General features: G+C 44.8%; 1 protein-coding gene across 1 annotated transcript in view; it reads left to right on the forward strand.

The window, feature by feature from the left end:
• The first annotated feature begins 6,075 nt into the window (after nt 1-6,075).
• The window catches only part of RELT (RELT TNF receptor), a 56,319-nt gene continuing 46,432 nt past the window's right edge, over nt 6,076-15,962 (forward strand). Inside the window, exon 1 of the mRNA XM_070944105.1 lies at nt 6,076-6,131. The gene's annotated coding sequence lies outside the window, so the exon portion shown is untranslated. The remainder of the gene's footprint in view (nt 6,132-15,962) is intronic.

Here is a 15,962-nt window from a genome sequence, read left to right on the forward strand (position 1 = left end):
TTCTATTCTATTCTATTCTGCATTTTTTCTCTATTCTATTCTATTCTATTCTGCATTTTTCTCTATTCTATTCTATTCTGCATTTTTTCTCTATTCTATTCTATTCTATTCTGCATTTTTCTCTATTCTATTCTATTCTGCATTTTTTCTCTATTCTATTCTATTCTGCATTTTTCTCTATTCTATTCTGCATTTTTTCTCTATTCTATTCTCTATTCTATTCTATTCTGCATTTTTTCTCTATTCTATTCTATTCTGCATTTTTTCTCTATTCTATTCTATTCTGCATTTTTCTCTATTCTATTCTATTCTATTCTGCATTTTTCTCTATTCTATTCTATTCTGCATTTTTTCTCTATTCTATTCTATTCTGCATTTTTCTCTATTCTATTCTGCATTTTTTCTCTATTCTATTCTCTATTCTATTCTATTCTGCATTTTTTCTCTATTCTATTCTATTCTGCATTTTTTCTCTATTCTATTCTATTCTGCATTTTTCTCTATTCTATTCTATTCTATTCTGCATTTTTCTCTATTCTATTCTATTCTGCATTTTTTCTCTATTCTATTCTATTCTGCATTTTTCTCTATTCTATTCTGCATTTTTTCTCTATTCTATTCTCTATTCTATTCTATTCTGCATTTTTTCTCTATTCTATTCTATTCTATTCTGCATTTTTTCTCTATTCTATTCTATTCTGCATTTTTCTCTATTCTATTCTATTCTATTCTGCATTTTTCTCTATTCTATTCTATTCTGCATTTTTTCTCTATTCTATTCTGCATATTTCTCTATTCTATTCTCTATTCTATTCTGCATTTTTTCTCTATTCTATTCTATTCTGCATTTTTCTCTATTCTATTCTATTCTATTCTGCATTTTTTCTCTATTCTATTCTCTATTCTATTCTGCATTTTTTCTCTATTCTATTCTGCATTTTTTCTCTATTCTATTCTATTCTATTCTATTCTATTCTATTCTATTCTATTCTATTCTATTCTATTCTATTCTTATTCCTATTTCTATTTGCTTAACAACCACGTTACAACCTTAACAACTGCAGTGCTTCACTTAACAACTGTGGCCAGAAAGGTCGTAACATAAGGCAGAATTCATTTAGCACCTGTCTCGTTTAGCAACAGGTATTTTGCGGTCCATTGGGGGTCATAAGTAGAGGACTATCTATACTTCCAGGTTTTTGCAAAACAATGCCCATCGCCAACCCTGATTTCCCTTTACAATTTCCATGTTCGCTCCAACAACTGCCACATGGTCATTTTACGACCATAATGGGCAGGCTCGATTACAGTCATATGTCGAGGACTACAGGTATTTCAACTTGAGGTGACATTGGGCCAAGGTTTATGTGTGAGAATCTCTCTACATCAGGGGTGTTAAACTCAAGGCCCGCGGTGCCATCCTGGTCTACCCAATGCCAAGAGGAAACATGCCAGCAGTTTGGGGAATGGCGTCAAGCTGGCCACACCCAACCAGTAAGCCACACCCACCTGCCCCACCCCCCCAAGGTCAACCACATCCTTTATGCGGCCCTCAATTGAGTTTGACCTGCTCTACATGATTGGAGTGTTGAGTCTCCTTGGGTGTTTTTTTCGGTGGAAACCTCAATAATCTTCTCTATAGGTAGTCCTCGACTTACGACTGGTCACTTAGAGACCGTCCAAAGTTATGACAGACCTTCCTGGAGGTACTTACTCAAAAGGAGATCCCATGACCTCAGGACCACCGCAACCGTCATAAGTACAAGTCCGTTTCCAAGCATCCGAATTTGGATGACCACGAGACCATGGGGATGCTTTACAACGGTTGTTAAGTGTGAAAAAAACCGATCCTAAGTCACGTTTTGCAGTGCCGTTGCAATTTTGAACGGTCACTAAACTGTATGTCGAGCTGCCGTAAGTCGAGGAGTAGCTTATTTATTGTCTGAGAGAAATCCATGGGGGCCCCTGGCTCAGAATTCTGCACTAAGTTATATTTGGGGTTTAATAGTTTTTTAATATATTGGGAACCCCCCCCAGAGTCCCTGTTCATGAAATGGGCAGCCATATATATTATTATTATTATTATTATTATTATTATTATTATTATTATTATTATTATTATTATTATTATTCGAATTTCTATACCGCCCTTCTCCTTTCGGACTCAGGGCGGTGAGCCAAAATAAAAGCATTTATACATAAAGTACGATTAAAAATAGATTTAAAATAATTAAATTTGGCCCATAGTTTAAAATTTGTCAATTTAAAATCCATATCAAAATTTAAAACCAACCATAAAATCATAAAATCAAGACAAATAAACAAATAAATGTAGTCACTCCATTATCCCAGCCACTATTCTGGGTTTTCACAACTCATCAAGCCACGATCGACCACAAACCAACTTTAAAACTAACCATCTTTTACCCCCCCCCTTCTGGCAACGACTTTTCCACTGATATTTACTCCTCTTCAAGATGTCCCGGCAAGCCCATTGAGGGCCTGATGGATCAGCAGACTGATAGCATTGTGATTAACACCAGCTGTCTGTAATTATTGCAAGTTCGAATCTCTCCAAGGCTCAAGGTTGACTCAGCCTTCCATCCTTTCTAAGGTAGGTGAAATGAGGACCCAGATTGTGGGGGCAATAAGCTGACTTTGTATAAATATACAAAAGTATGAAGGCTATTGCTTAACGCACTGTAAGCCGCCCTGAGTCTCCGGAGAAGGGCGGCATATAAATCAAATTAAAAAAAAAAAATGGAGATTACGGCACCTCAAGCCGGTTTCCCACCATCAATAAACCTGGTTTAGGAAACCGGTCCTATTTTTGGCTCTCTGGTTTGCTGACTCAGAAGGGAATCCGTAATGCAGACAAGCATCTGACCTTGTGAGTAATATAATGGGAGTTTTGGGATGGTTCGTTTCCCTGGATGGCTGCTTTGTTTTCTCTTTGTGCTCTGAGGTTGGGGAGGCGGGGGGTGGGGGAGGCAGGATCAGCCTTGAGGGTGGGTGGGGGGCAGGTGTTTATTTACCTGTTAGTTGTGACTGTTGTGTTGTTGTTGTTGAAAAACGCTGGGTTTAGAGGTTGAGTTAATAGCTGGATGGCAAACATGTTTATGAGCTGGCAATGGGGCTGTTTAGAAGCCGGGTTTTGGGAGATGGGGAGGGGCTGGGTGAGGTGGGGGGGCTAAAGTCTACAAGGAGGGGGGTCAAGGAAAGAGGAAGATGGGGTGGGGGGCATGTTTGAAACCCCCAAAGGGCAGGATTTACGACAAGAACCAACGAATGGAAGGGAGTTTTACAGGGAGTTTTCTAATTATAACCCCTCATTTAAGGACCAAAGTTATAATAGCACTAAAAAAAAAAGAACTTAGGACCGGTCCTCGCACTTACGACCATCACAGGGCATTTTTTTCCCCCACCCAGTCACATGATCAAAAGGTGCCTCTATTTACAACAGTTGTTAACATTCCCCGGGTCTGTGTGATCACTATTTGTGACTTTCCTGTCCCGGTGTCCGACAAGTGAAGTCAAACAGAGGAAGCCGGATTCGCTTAACGACCAGACGACTCATGTGACTCAAAAGGGTCGTAAAATTGGGCGCGACTCACTTAACATGTGTCTTGCATAGCAACAGAAATTCCAGGGTTGTAAGTTGAGGATTTACCTGTATGGGAAGATCCAAACTGAGAGTAAAAAAAGGGATTTTCTGATGCAGGAGAGAGACGAGGATGTGGGGCAGCTTGTCTCCTAGAGTTTTGGGGGGCTCAATTCTGGGAGGGTTTCAGTGTGGAAGGGGAGTCGGGTCAAACCACGATAGCCCCATTCAGAAGGAACCTAAAAGCCCCTTCTCCAGCTAACCCAGTTAATTCAAAGGCAAAAGCTTTCATGAGATGCAGCTGCCTTCATGAGACGTACAAAGGTGGCATCCAAGATTTTAATGCCCTGGATAAAGTGGGCTAGTCAGAAAAGGAGATACTAACCAGGGTTTCTCAATCATGGGAACGTGAAGATCTCTGGACTTCAACTCCCAGAATCCCCAGCCAGGGAATTGTAGTCCAGACTTCTTCAAGTTGCCACAAGTTGTACAGCCGTATCCTTTTTGACTTTTTGGACATTTGCAAACCAAGGTTTAAACAGCCATTTGTCTGGGATGAGAATTCCAACCCACCACCCAGGCAGGGGGCTGGACTAGAAGACCTCCGAGGTCCCTTCCAACCTGACAATTCCTCCAGGCTGTCATTTCCCTCCTCCTCTGTCCAAAGAAGACCACTCTTCATCCTATGCTGTCTTATTCTTACGAATATATTCAATATAGGAACATTTTGCATTCTAATTCCCAACAGAATTCTCAGCTAAGTTGTTTTTTTTTTTATTTGTTGGTTTGTAAAATTTATTAGCGGCCCAGTCTTGCCACAAGGTAACCCTGGGGGGGGGGGCGGCTTACAACATTAATACTGTATAATTTATAATACTGTAAGAAGAAATATCCTTCTGGGTTCAGCTCCAAGTGGGGAAAAAGACACTGGAAACACGGAGACTGCTTGGAAAGATGGTTTAATGGTGGACAGGATCACATGGTTTGAGTTCCTGAACAGAAAAAGGGGCGAGTCCCCGGGTTTTATGCCCTCTCTGGCTTTGAACTTCCTGGGGCCCCAAAAGAGTGTCCTGATTGGTTGTCAGACTCCCAGGGGGTGGGGGTCTTAGCTAGCCTTGCTGGCTGATGTAATCTTCCCAGGTGCCATGTGGTGAGTTTCTGTTGCTAGATGGGTCCTATTGTGTTAGTTTCTGTTGCTAGATGGATCCTATTGTGTTGCAGATGATGGTCCATTGACAAAGATTTGAGTTTCTGCCTCTGGCCCCTTGACAAAGGGTGGTGTTATGGAAGGAAGGAATTAAGAGACATCCCTTCGGGGCAGACAGAGTCAGCTTTATTATTGCAATAAGGTTCAGACAGGTATTGCTACCTAAAGAATCTGAGCAAAATAATGAACATGAGAGTCCAACTTTATACAGCTTCAAACAAAGGATTCTGTTAACTCAGCAATTCATATGGTCATATACATTTGTCATTTTTAATTGACACTTACTGATTCATATTCTTCTCTGCCAACATTCATAATTCTTTATGTAGATTACTGAAGCATAGATTCAAATTATCTCTTGTTAATATTACATGTGGTCATACTTGACCTCTCTAACCTCGAACTGTATTTCACCAAATGCTTCTTATCTCTGACAACTGAGGGGCCCCTTCTGAAGGAATACTCTGCCTTTCATCTGGTTAATTGGCTTCCCTTAAACAAGCACATTTCCTTTCTTACAGTGAAGAGGGCCCTTCAGTGATCATCCAGCTGGACCCGCTGCATTTACCTACTTTATGGGGGGGGGCAGGAAGGTGGGAGCTGCTTCGTCTTTAAAACATGCTTCTCCATTTCTCATCCAGCGAAACATAATATTCTGCCTTTCTAATATTTCCTAAAATATTTCATTCTTCTAGGAAAGGGGTGGGTGCTAACTTCCTACAATACCATAAATGCAAATAACTATAAATGCTATAAAATCAAATTAAGTCAAAAGATGCAGAGAAGCGAATATAATTTGGGTCCCAAATGATCTCCTGAACTGGAATAAAATCCACCCCGCTTTTCCCAACAGCCTCTCAATCATTGGAGGGGGTTAAAAAAAAAAAAGAAAAGAAAGAAAAAGAAAGACTAACCCAGTTTCAAACAAACTTGAGTTTTCGCCCCAGCATTGTGTGGCCAGAGTGGAAACTCGGGTGCAGTGTGGCCACCTGCCCACCAGGGGCCGCTTTCTTCCTTCCGCGCGGCTTCGGCTGAGGAGCGCTGGGGAGGAGGAGGAGGAGGAGGGGGGGCGTGGCTCGGAACGTTGAGTAGCTTTTCCATTGTGACGTAACAATGGAGGGGGGCGGAGCGAGGGCGAGGGGCGTGGCCCGGCGTCACCCCAGCTGCTTTCTCAGCCCGGCTCGCGGGATCCTTCATTCATTCATAAAGGAGGAGGAAGAAGAGGAGGAAGGAGGAGGAGGAAGGAGAAGAGCGCAGCCGGGGTCTCCATCTCCTGCCCGGCCGCAGCGGACTGATCGATCCGCGGGATCTGTTTTTTCCCAGGTAGGGATGAGATCCCTTTTCGGATGGGCTTTGGTGAGAAACCCCTTGGATGGCGCATCTCTTTCTTCCCATGGGACTACAGTTCCCATCATCCCCGGGAAGGGTTGGCATACAAGCGATGGAAGAGGACGAGCTAGAGAAAGAGAGAGAGAAGGATCGCTAGCTTACGATCCGGGGGTGGGGGTGGGGGCTGTCTGGGAGGCCTGACTACAACGCCCATCATCCCCTGAAGCCCCATCTGAAGTGAGGAAGGGTTTTTTTTCCCCAAGGGGGTCCCTGCCTCCTCCTTGCTTCCATGAGCCCCCCACCCCCGTGAATCACTGTCCGGAATGCTCCCTTTATGCCTTGGGCTACAGTACTCATCATCCTGGGCCAGGGGATGGGAGATGTAGTCTTTCTGATCCAGCTGCCTATCCGTTGCCTGGCCATCAAGGTATGCCTGTCCTCTGGGGGGGGTGGGATAGGGGGGTGGTTACCCCCCCCGCTAGTCGCTGTCCGGAGTGCTCCCTTTATGCCTTGGGCTACAGTACTCATCATCCTGGGCCCGGGGATGGGAGATGTAGTCTTTCTGATCCAGCTGCCTGTCCCTTGCCTGGCCATCAAGGTATGCCTGTCCTCTGGGGGGTGGGGGTGGGATAGGGTGGTGGTTGAGAGGGTCCTGGGTTCGAGACGTCTCTGCTCGCCTTTGAAGGGTGCCTCTGCAGAGGGCTCCGGTGGCATTTTGGCTGACTTTGGTGCGGTGTCCTTGTGGGGCTCTGCAGAGCCTGCGGGTGCCGGATGAGGCCGAGGAGGGGGGGGCTGCCCACCCCAGACAGCAGACAGCCAGCGGGGGAAATGCTGACACCCACCCCATCCTGAGCGAGCTAGAATGGCTGTGGGGAGGGCTGTACTGCCCCTGGACTTGGAGGCTCTGCTTGCCTTTGTAATTGAGAGAGGGCGCTAAAGACTTCGTAGCGTCTAGGGATGCCCGCTAGACGTGGTCAAAAAGTATGTAGCAGTCCCACTGAAGATCAGCCTGCGTTTTATGCTTAAGGTGCTTGTCTAGAAGCCAGGAGACCCGGAGTTCTAGTCCCACCTGAAGCATAAAAGCTGGCTGGGTGACTTTGGGACAATCACCAGGAGACTGGGAGTTCTGGTTCAGCCTTAGCCATGAAAGCCACCTGGGTGACTTTAAGCCAATCACCAGGAGACTGGGAGTTCTAGTTCTGCCTTAGGCATGAAAGCCACCTGGGTGACTTTAAGCCAATCACCAGGAGACTGTGAATTCTAGTTCTGCCTTAGGCATGAAAGCCACCTGGGTGACTTTAAGCCAATCGCCAGGAGGCAGTGAATTCTAGTTCAGCCTTAAGCAGGAAACCTGACTGGCAGACTGTGGGCCAATCACCAGAAGACAATGAGTTCTAGTCCCGTTTTATGAACGAGAGCCAGGTGGGTGTCTTTGAGCCAATCGCCAGGAGACTGTGAGTTCTAGTTTGGCTTTAGGCGCTTGGCTGGGAAGCTTTGCCCCCAGTCACCAGGGGATTGGGAGTTCTAGTCCTACCTTAAACATGAAAGCCAGCTGGGTGACTTTGAGCCAGCGACTCTCTCTCTCTCTCTCAGCCTGTCCTACCTTTCAGGGTTGTTGTGGGGAAAATAGGAAGACGAAAGGATATTAGGTATGTTCATCTGACTGTATGACTGTAACTTATTGCTGGATCTTTATGATTTATATTGATATTGTTTCCTGATTGCTTATTTGTTCCCTATGACTATCATTAAGTGTTGTACCTTATGATTCTTGACGAATGTATCTTGTCTTTTTATGTACACTGAGAGCTTAAGCACCAAAGACAAATTCCTTGTGTGTCCAATCACACTTGGCCAATAAAAAATTCTATTCTATTCTATTGAGTTACTTATAAAGGCAGGATAAAAATCTAAGAAATATCAATTAGAATAGAGCTGGAAGGGACCTTGGAGATCATCTAGTCTAACCCCCCTGCTCCAGCAGGAAACCTTATACTATTCCAGACAGATTGGCTGCCCGGTCTTTTCTTAAAAACCTCCTGTGACGGGGTACCCACAACTTCTGAAGTTGTATAAATGAAATAACTTCATCGACAAAGTCAGCATTGCACTGTTGTTATCCTTATTGTTATTGCTTTTAACCTTCCAACACTTCTAATAAATCACTTCCTTGGCCTCTTTCAAATTCATCTTTAAAAGTAAGATGGCCGTTAAGTGAATCTGGTTTCCCACTTCGCTCGTCAAAATTTTCGCAAAAGGGGATTACGTGACCCCCAGGACACTGAGACCGTCATAAATATGGGTCAGTTGCCAAGCCTCCGAATTTTAATCACGTGATTTGGGGAGGGGGGGAATGCTGCAAAGGTTGTAAGTGTGAGAACCGTTCATAAGTCGCATTTTTCAACATCGTTGTAACTTCAAACCGTCACTAAATGAACGGCTGGCCGTAAGTCGAGGACTATGATAAAAAGAGTAGTGGAAGCTGGGAACCAAATTCCAGCAGAGATAATGGGTCAGTTGTCAGTAATTGAGTTTGAATATGTTTTTGGGATAAACACATGTCCATCCTCCAACAAAAATTAAAATTAAAAGTACTCAAGGGGAATGTCTCATTCTTTTGTTACATTTCTTAACATCTGCCTATCAAATTGATTTATAGATGTCAAAGATATATAAAATCCAACTTTTCTCAGTTTTAAAGGATTTTCAATAGTTATTTCAGCATCTCGGAAGCTGAAAAATGCTGAAAAATGAAAAATTAACAAATGTTGTAATTGCACATTTTGTAAATTTTGCCATTATACCCAATAGATGATCTTAATCTTTTAATTTTTAACTGCTGTTTTGTCTTGTGTTTTTAAATAGGCTGTACACCGCCCTGAGTCCTTTGGGAGAAGGGTGGTATAGAAATAAAATTATTATTATTATTATTATTATTATTATTATTATTATTATTATTATTATTATTATTATTATCTCTGAACACAGAGTATGTTGAAAATTCATCGTCTTTTATCAGCTGGTCCAATCCAATTTTTCAATACTCCCATGTTTTTTCCAATTTTCCAATGGACCACTGGACTTTTTCTGCTGTCCGTTTTTCTATCTTTCTATTTTAATTGGGTGGGTTGGACCAGGGGTGAAATCCAAATTTTTTCCCTACCGGTTCTGTGGGCATGGCTTGGTGGGCATGGCAGGGGAAGGATACTGCAAAATCCCCATTCACTCCCCACTCCAGGGGAAGGATACTGCAAAATCCCCATTCCCTCCCCATTCCAGGGGAAGGATACTGCAAAATCCCCATTCCCTCCTCACTCCTGGGGGGAGGGTACTGCAAAATCTCCATTCCCTCTCCACTCCAGGGGAAGGATACTGCAAAATCCCCATTCACTCCCCACTCCAAGGGAAGGATACTGCAAAATCCCCATTCCCTCCCCATTCCAGGGGAAGGATACTGCAAAATCCCTATTCCCTCCGCACTCTTGGGGATAGGGTACTGCAAAATCCCCATTCCCTCTCCACTCAAGGGGAAGGATACTGCAAAATCCCCATTCTTTCCCCACTCCTGGGGGAAGGATATTGCAAAATCTCCATTCCCACCCCACTCCAGGGGGAGGATACTGCAAAATCCCTATTCCCTCCTCACTCCTGGGGGGAGGGTACTGCAAAATCCCCATTCCCTCTCCACTCCAGGGGAAGGATATTGCAAAATCTCCATTCCCACCCCACTCCAGGGGAAGGATACTGCAAAATCCCCATTCCCTCCTCACTCCTGGGGGAAGGATATTGCAAAATCTCCATTCCCACCCCACTCCTGGGGCCAGCCAGAGGTCGTATTTGCCGGTTCTCCAAACTACTCAAAATTTCTGCTACTGGTTCTCCAGAACCTGTTAGAACCTACTGGATTTCACCTCTGGGCTGGACTAGAAGACCTCTAGGGTCCCTTCTGACTCTGTTATTCCATGACTTTCTGCGTGTGCATCTTTATTAAAGACGCTGTTTATTGTCCTTTGCAAGCAGGGTTGAGCCTAGAGCCTGACACCCAACCAGTGTGTGTGTGTGATATTCAGTGTGTTTGTGTGTTTGTGTGTGTTTGTGTAAAACACTTTTGGCAAACGCTCTGGCCAGCTGCACGAATCCCTGCCAATAGAGTTGTCCCTCTCTCTCTATCTCCTTGCAGGCATTTTTTTTAAAATTGTGTTTTATTTATTAGATTGGTTAAAGCTCTCCGGCTCCAAAAAGATTGAACAGAATATTTTCCAACTCTGTTCCAACTGTAATTGGAGAAGCCGTTGGCAATGGAAAGGATCTCTTGTTGGGTGTTGTTATTTAGAGGTTGTTTTCGCTGGGTAGCTTGGCTGGCTGTTTCTAAGGATAGCACAACCTTGGGCTCCTGGTGTGTCCCTTGGAAAAAATGCACATAGGTAAATCCTTGTTGTAAGTTTGCAATTCCACTTGAGGAGAAGAGATATTTTATTTCTTTATCAGATTTTTTAAAAATCCTGCCTTTATTACTTTATAAGTAACTCGAGGTGGGGAACGTGCCTAATACGCCTTCCTATTTTATCCACAAAAAACAACCCTGTTAGGTAGGTTGGGTTGAGAGAGACTGACTGGGCCAAAGTCACTCAGTAGGCTTTCATGCCTGAGGTGGAACTAGAACTCACTGTCTCCTGGTGATTGGCCCAAAGTCACCCAGCCATTTTTCATGCCTAAGGCAGGACTAGAATTCACAGTCTCCTGGATATTGTTATCCATCTCCTCCCACTTACGACTGTATGAGTGTAACTTCTGGGAGTTGAATGGACTTCAACTCCCAGAATTCCCTCACTGGCCTGAATGGACTTCAACTCCCAGAATTCCCTCACTGGCCTGAATGGACTTCAACTCCCAGAATTCACTCACTGGCCTGAATAGACTTCAACTCCCAGAATTCCCTCACTGGCCTGAATGGACTTCAACTCCCAGAATTCCCTAGCTGGCCTGAGTGGGCTTCAACTCCCAGAATTCACTCACTGGCCTGAGTGGATTTCAACTCCCAGAGTTCCCTCACTGGCCTGAGTGGACTTCAACTCCCAGAATTCCCTCACTGGCCTGAATGGACTTCAACTCCCAGAATTCCCTCACTGGCCTGAATGGACTTCAACTCCCAGAATTCCCTCACTGGCCTGAATGGACTTCAACTCCCAGAATTCCCTCACTGGCCTGAATGGACTTCAACTCCCAGAATTCCCTCACTGGCCTGAATGGACTTCAACTCCCAGAATTCCCTAGCTGGCCTGAGTGGATTTCAACTCCCAGAGTTCCCTCACTGGCCTGAGTGGATTTCAACTCCCAGAGTTCCCTCACTGGCCTGAATGGACTTCAACTCCCAGAATTCTCTCACTGGCCTGAATGGACTTCAACTCCTATCTGGATCCGTTCCAGTCTGGTTTCAGGCCTGGGCACAGCACGGAAACGGCATTGGTCGCGTTGGTGGATGATCTCTGGAGGGCTCGGAACAGGGGTTATTCCTCTGTTCTGGTCCTATTAGATCTCTCAGCGGCTTTTGATACCATCGACCATGGTATCATGCTGCACCGGCTGGAAGAGTTGGGGATGGGGGGCACCGTGTTGCGGTGGTTCTCCTCCTTTCTCTCCGACCGGTCGCAGTTCGTGTTGGCAGGGGGGCAGAGGTCGACCTCGAGGCCTCTCGTCTGTGGAGTGCCGCAGGGATCGGTCCTCTTGCCCCTTCTGTTCAACATTTATGTGAAGCCGCTGGGCGAGATCATCCGTGGCTTCGGGGTGAGATACCACCAGTACGCTGATGACACCCAGCTGTACATCTCCACCCCAGGCCACCCCAACGATGCCCTTGAAGTGATGTCCCAGTGCCTGGAGGCTGTGCGGATCTGGATGGGGAGGAACAGGCTCAGGCTCAACCCTTCCAAGACTGAGCGGCTGTGGCTCCCGGCATCCCGATATAGTCAGTTGACTTCATCCCTGACTATTGGGGGTGAGTCTTTGGCCCCCACTGAAAGGGCTCGCAATCTGGGAGTCCTCCTGGATACGCAGCTGTCCTTGGAGGAACATCTGACGGCTGTAACCAGGGGGACCTTTTATCAGGTTCGCCTGATCCGCCAGTTGCGGCCCTTTCTTGATCGGGATTCCCTGTGCACAGTCACTCACGCCCTCGTCACCTCTCGCCTTGATTACTGCAATGCTCTCTACATGGGGCTCCCCTTGAGGAGCACCCGGAGGCTCCAACTGGTCCAGAACGCAGCAGCGCGGGTAGTGACAGGAGTAGCGTGGCGCTCCCATGTAACACCGCTCCTGCGCGAGCTGCACTGACTCCCGGTGGTCTTCCGGGTGCGCTTCAAGGTGTTGGTTATCACCTTTAAAGCGCTCCATGGCATAGAGCCTAGCTATCTTCGAGACCGCCTACTGCCACCGACGACCTCCCACCGACCCGTGCGCTCCCACAGAGAGGGCCTCCTTGGGGTGCCATCAGCCAAACAATGCAGGCTGGTGACCCCCAGGAGGAGGGCCTTCTCTGTGGGGGCACCCACCCTCTGGAATCAGCTGCCTCCAGAGATAAGGAGAATCCAAGACCTCGGTGCCTTCCGCCGTGCCCTTAAAACTTTTTTTTTTCAACAAGCCGGGCTGGCTTAATTTCTTTTTAAGGGTTTTTTAATTGTTCTGTTTTGCTTATCGTTTTAATTAATGCGGCCAAATCTATATATATTTTTAAATGTGTTTTAATATTTGTATTTGATGTTTTTATCTGGCTGTTCACCGCCCTGAGTCCTCAGGGAGAAGGGCGGTATACAAATTCAAAAATAAATAAATAAATAAATAAATAAACTCCCAGAATTCTCTCACTGGCCTGAGTGGACTTCAACTCCCAGAATTCCCTCACTGGCCTGAATGGACTTTCAGAATTCCACAACCTGAGAATTCTGGGAGTTGAAGTCCACATATCAAAGTGCTAAGTTTGGGAAACTCTTGGACTATAGTAAAATCACTGAGTTTGATTCCTTAAATATTATTATTATTATTATTATTATTATTATTATTATTATTATTATTATTATTATTATTATTATTATTATTATTATTATTATTATTATGCTCTGCTGGCTGGGGAATTCTGGGAGTTGAAGTCCACATATCTTAGAGTTCCTGAGGCTGAGAAACACCCTCATCGTCTTTAATTCATATTAGAAAGGATCGGTAGATATATAACCAATTAATGTAGGTTGTGTGATAAACCGAGTCGTTATGCAAATAAATTTGAGTCTTCTGCTGCACCTAGATATCAGCATATACCAACTGAAAATAGTTTTTTAAAAAGTATTGCATAAACACTAACAAGTATTGTGAACATGATTCATTATTAATGCATGGGGAATTCATTTCTTATGAAATGCTAAACCCCAATTCAGTCTTATATAATGCATTTCTATTCCGTTGCGTGCTCCTTTCTCGCCTTGGTGCAGTTTAATTAGCTAAAATACGTTGCAGTTTCAGAGTTAACAACCAATTAGGGTTTTTAGTAGCCAATTTCTTCTTTTTTATATAGTTGGAGTCAGAGATCCAGAGTACATTCCCTAAAACCGTGGTAAGCTTTTCCCTATGAACCACGAGTTGGTTGAAATATCACCCTAAACCAGCATGTGGTTTATTTCATCTTGGGTTCAGTTCGATCTAGGAACCCAGCCATGATAGCTCAAAAATCATGGTTTGCAGCTTACTGTGCTCTGCAATTGTGATTTATTCTAAAAATGGTGGTTAGCTAAAGAACTCCTGAAAAAGATGGCGATCCGGCCATAACGGAAGAGCAGAATAACAGAATGTGGGGATCCAGCTACGGTATATACAGCTAGTCCTTGATTTATGACCACAACTGAGCCCAACATTCCTGTTGCTAAGTGAGACGGTTAAGTGAATTTGCGCCATTTTACAACCTTTGTGGCCACGGTTGTTAAGTGAAACAATGCAGATGTTATCTAAAAGTATTTGGATCTATAATTAACCGAGGACAGGTGATCTTTGGGAGAAAACAAATACGGTTGGGATTATTTGTACAGGAAATCCTCGATTTATGACCACAGTTGAGCCCAAAGTGTCCATTGTTGAGCGAGACAGTTGTTAAGTGACCCATTTTACGACCTTTCTTGCCACAGTTGTTAAGTGAACCACTGCTGTTTGTAACATGGTTGTTAAGCGAATCACTGCCGTTGTTAAATGAATAACCCAGTTGTTAAGTGAATCTGGCTTTCCCCGTTGACTCAGTTTGTCAGAAGGTCCCAAAAGGAGATCATGTGATCCCGGGGACACTGGAGATGCTGCAACAGTCATAAGGGTGAAAAATGGTTATAAATCACTTTTTGCAGTGCCGTTGTAACTTCGGTCACTCAATGAACCGTTGTAAGTCGAGGACTACCTGCATGTGAAGAAAGCATAGAAGGAAGCTGCAGCCCATGTGACCGAAGCCCCTTCAAGCGATCAAAATTCGGACAATTGGCAGCTGGCATGTATTTAGGACGACTGCACTGTCCTGGGGTCACGTGATCCCCCCTTTTTGTGACCTTCCCAGCCGACATCTGACAAACAACCGCAATGGAGGTACCCAGATTCACTTAACAACCGCATGGCTCACTTGTCGAGCCAATTGTCGAGAGTCTAAATTTTGATCACATGACCACGGGAATGCGGCAAGGGTCGTTAAGTGTGAAAATCGTTTGTAAGTCCCTTTTTTCAGCGCCGTCGTAACTTGGAATGGTCATTAAATGAATTGTTGTAAGTCAAGGACTAACGGTAAACTGGTGCGTGTTGCAGACTTCATTCTGCTTTCATTCTGCACAGAGGCAAACTCGGAAGGCTGCAGGGAGAACAAACTGTTCTAGCTTGCAAATTTCTCCTGGGGGTTTTGTTCCCCTAGAAACTCTTCCCCGGAATCCCCCATTGAAATAAACAATGATCACCGCAATGGAAGATTCCGTCTGCAGCTTTCGATCTGGACAGATTGCCTTCGTAAAACCAACCCCTCTGCCACTCAGTTCAGAGCTGAATCCGCACTTGGAATAAAATAAATCTTATTTCCTGCAAACGGCATGATGATTGGGGTTAAAGTTATGAATATTTGCTATGGATTCCCCAGCATTGGTCCAATATTTTATTTTATTTTCATTTTTATTATTTTATTTATAGGCATTACTGTTCTAGCCAGGGTTTTTCCTACGTAAATCAAGACGGTTATATAGCCATAGTTAAGTGACATCCCAAATCACTATTTTCTAGGCTTTATCAGACATTTAAGCAGCATGATGCTGTCTGTTGTAAGACTTAAGGGAGACTTACAACAGATAGCATAATGCTGCTTAAATGTATGTACTAGAACTCACCGTCTCCCTGTGATTGGATGAAAGTCACCCAGCTGGCATTCATGCCTAAAGTGGGACTAGAACTCACAGTCTCCCGGTGATTGGCCCAAAGTCACCCAGCTGGCATTCATGCCTAAGGTGGGACTTAAATTCACCGTCTCCTGGTGATTGGCCCAAAGTCACCAATTGGCTTTTATGCCTAAGGCGGGACTAGAACTCACAGTCTCCTGGTCATTGGCCCAAAGTCACCCAGCTGGCGTTCATGCCTAAGGCGGGACTAGAACTCACAGCCTCCCAGTGATTGGAAGAGTCACCCAACCACCTTAATGCCTAAGGCACTAGAACTCACCGTCTCCTGGTGATTGGCCCAAAGTCACCCAATTGGCTTTTATGCCTAAGGCGGGACTAGAACTCACAGTCTCCCGGTGATTGGCCCAAAGTCACCCAGCTGGCATTCATG

The sequence above is a fragment of the Pituophis catenifer genome, unplaced genomic scaffold (assembly GCF_029215685.1).
Source record: "Pituophis catenifer annectens isolate HBS135680 unplaced genomic scaffold, rPitCat1.0.hap2 SCAF_4, whole genome shotgun sequence".
Classification (NCBI taxonomy): Eukaryota; Metazoa; Chordata; class Lepidosauria; order Squamata; family Colubridae; genus Pituophis; species Pituophis catenifer.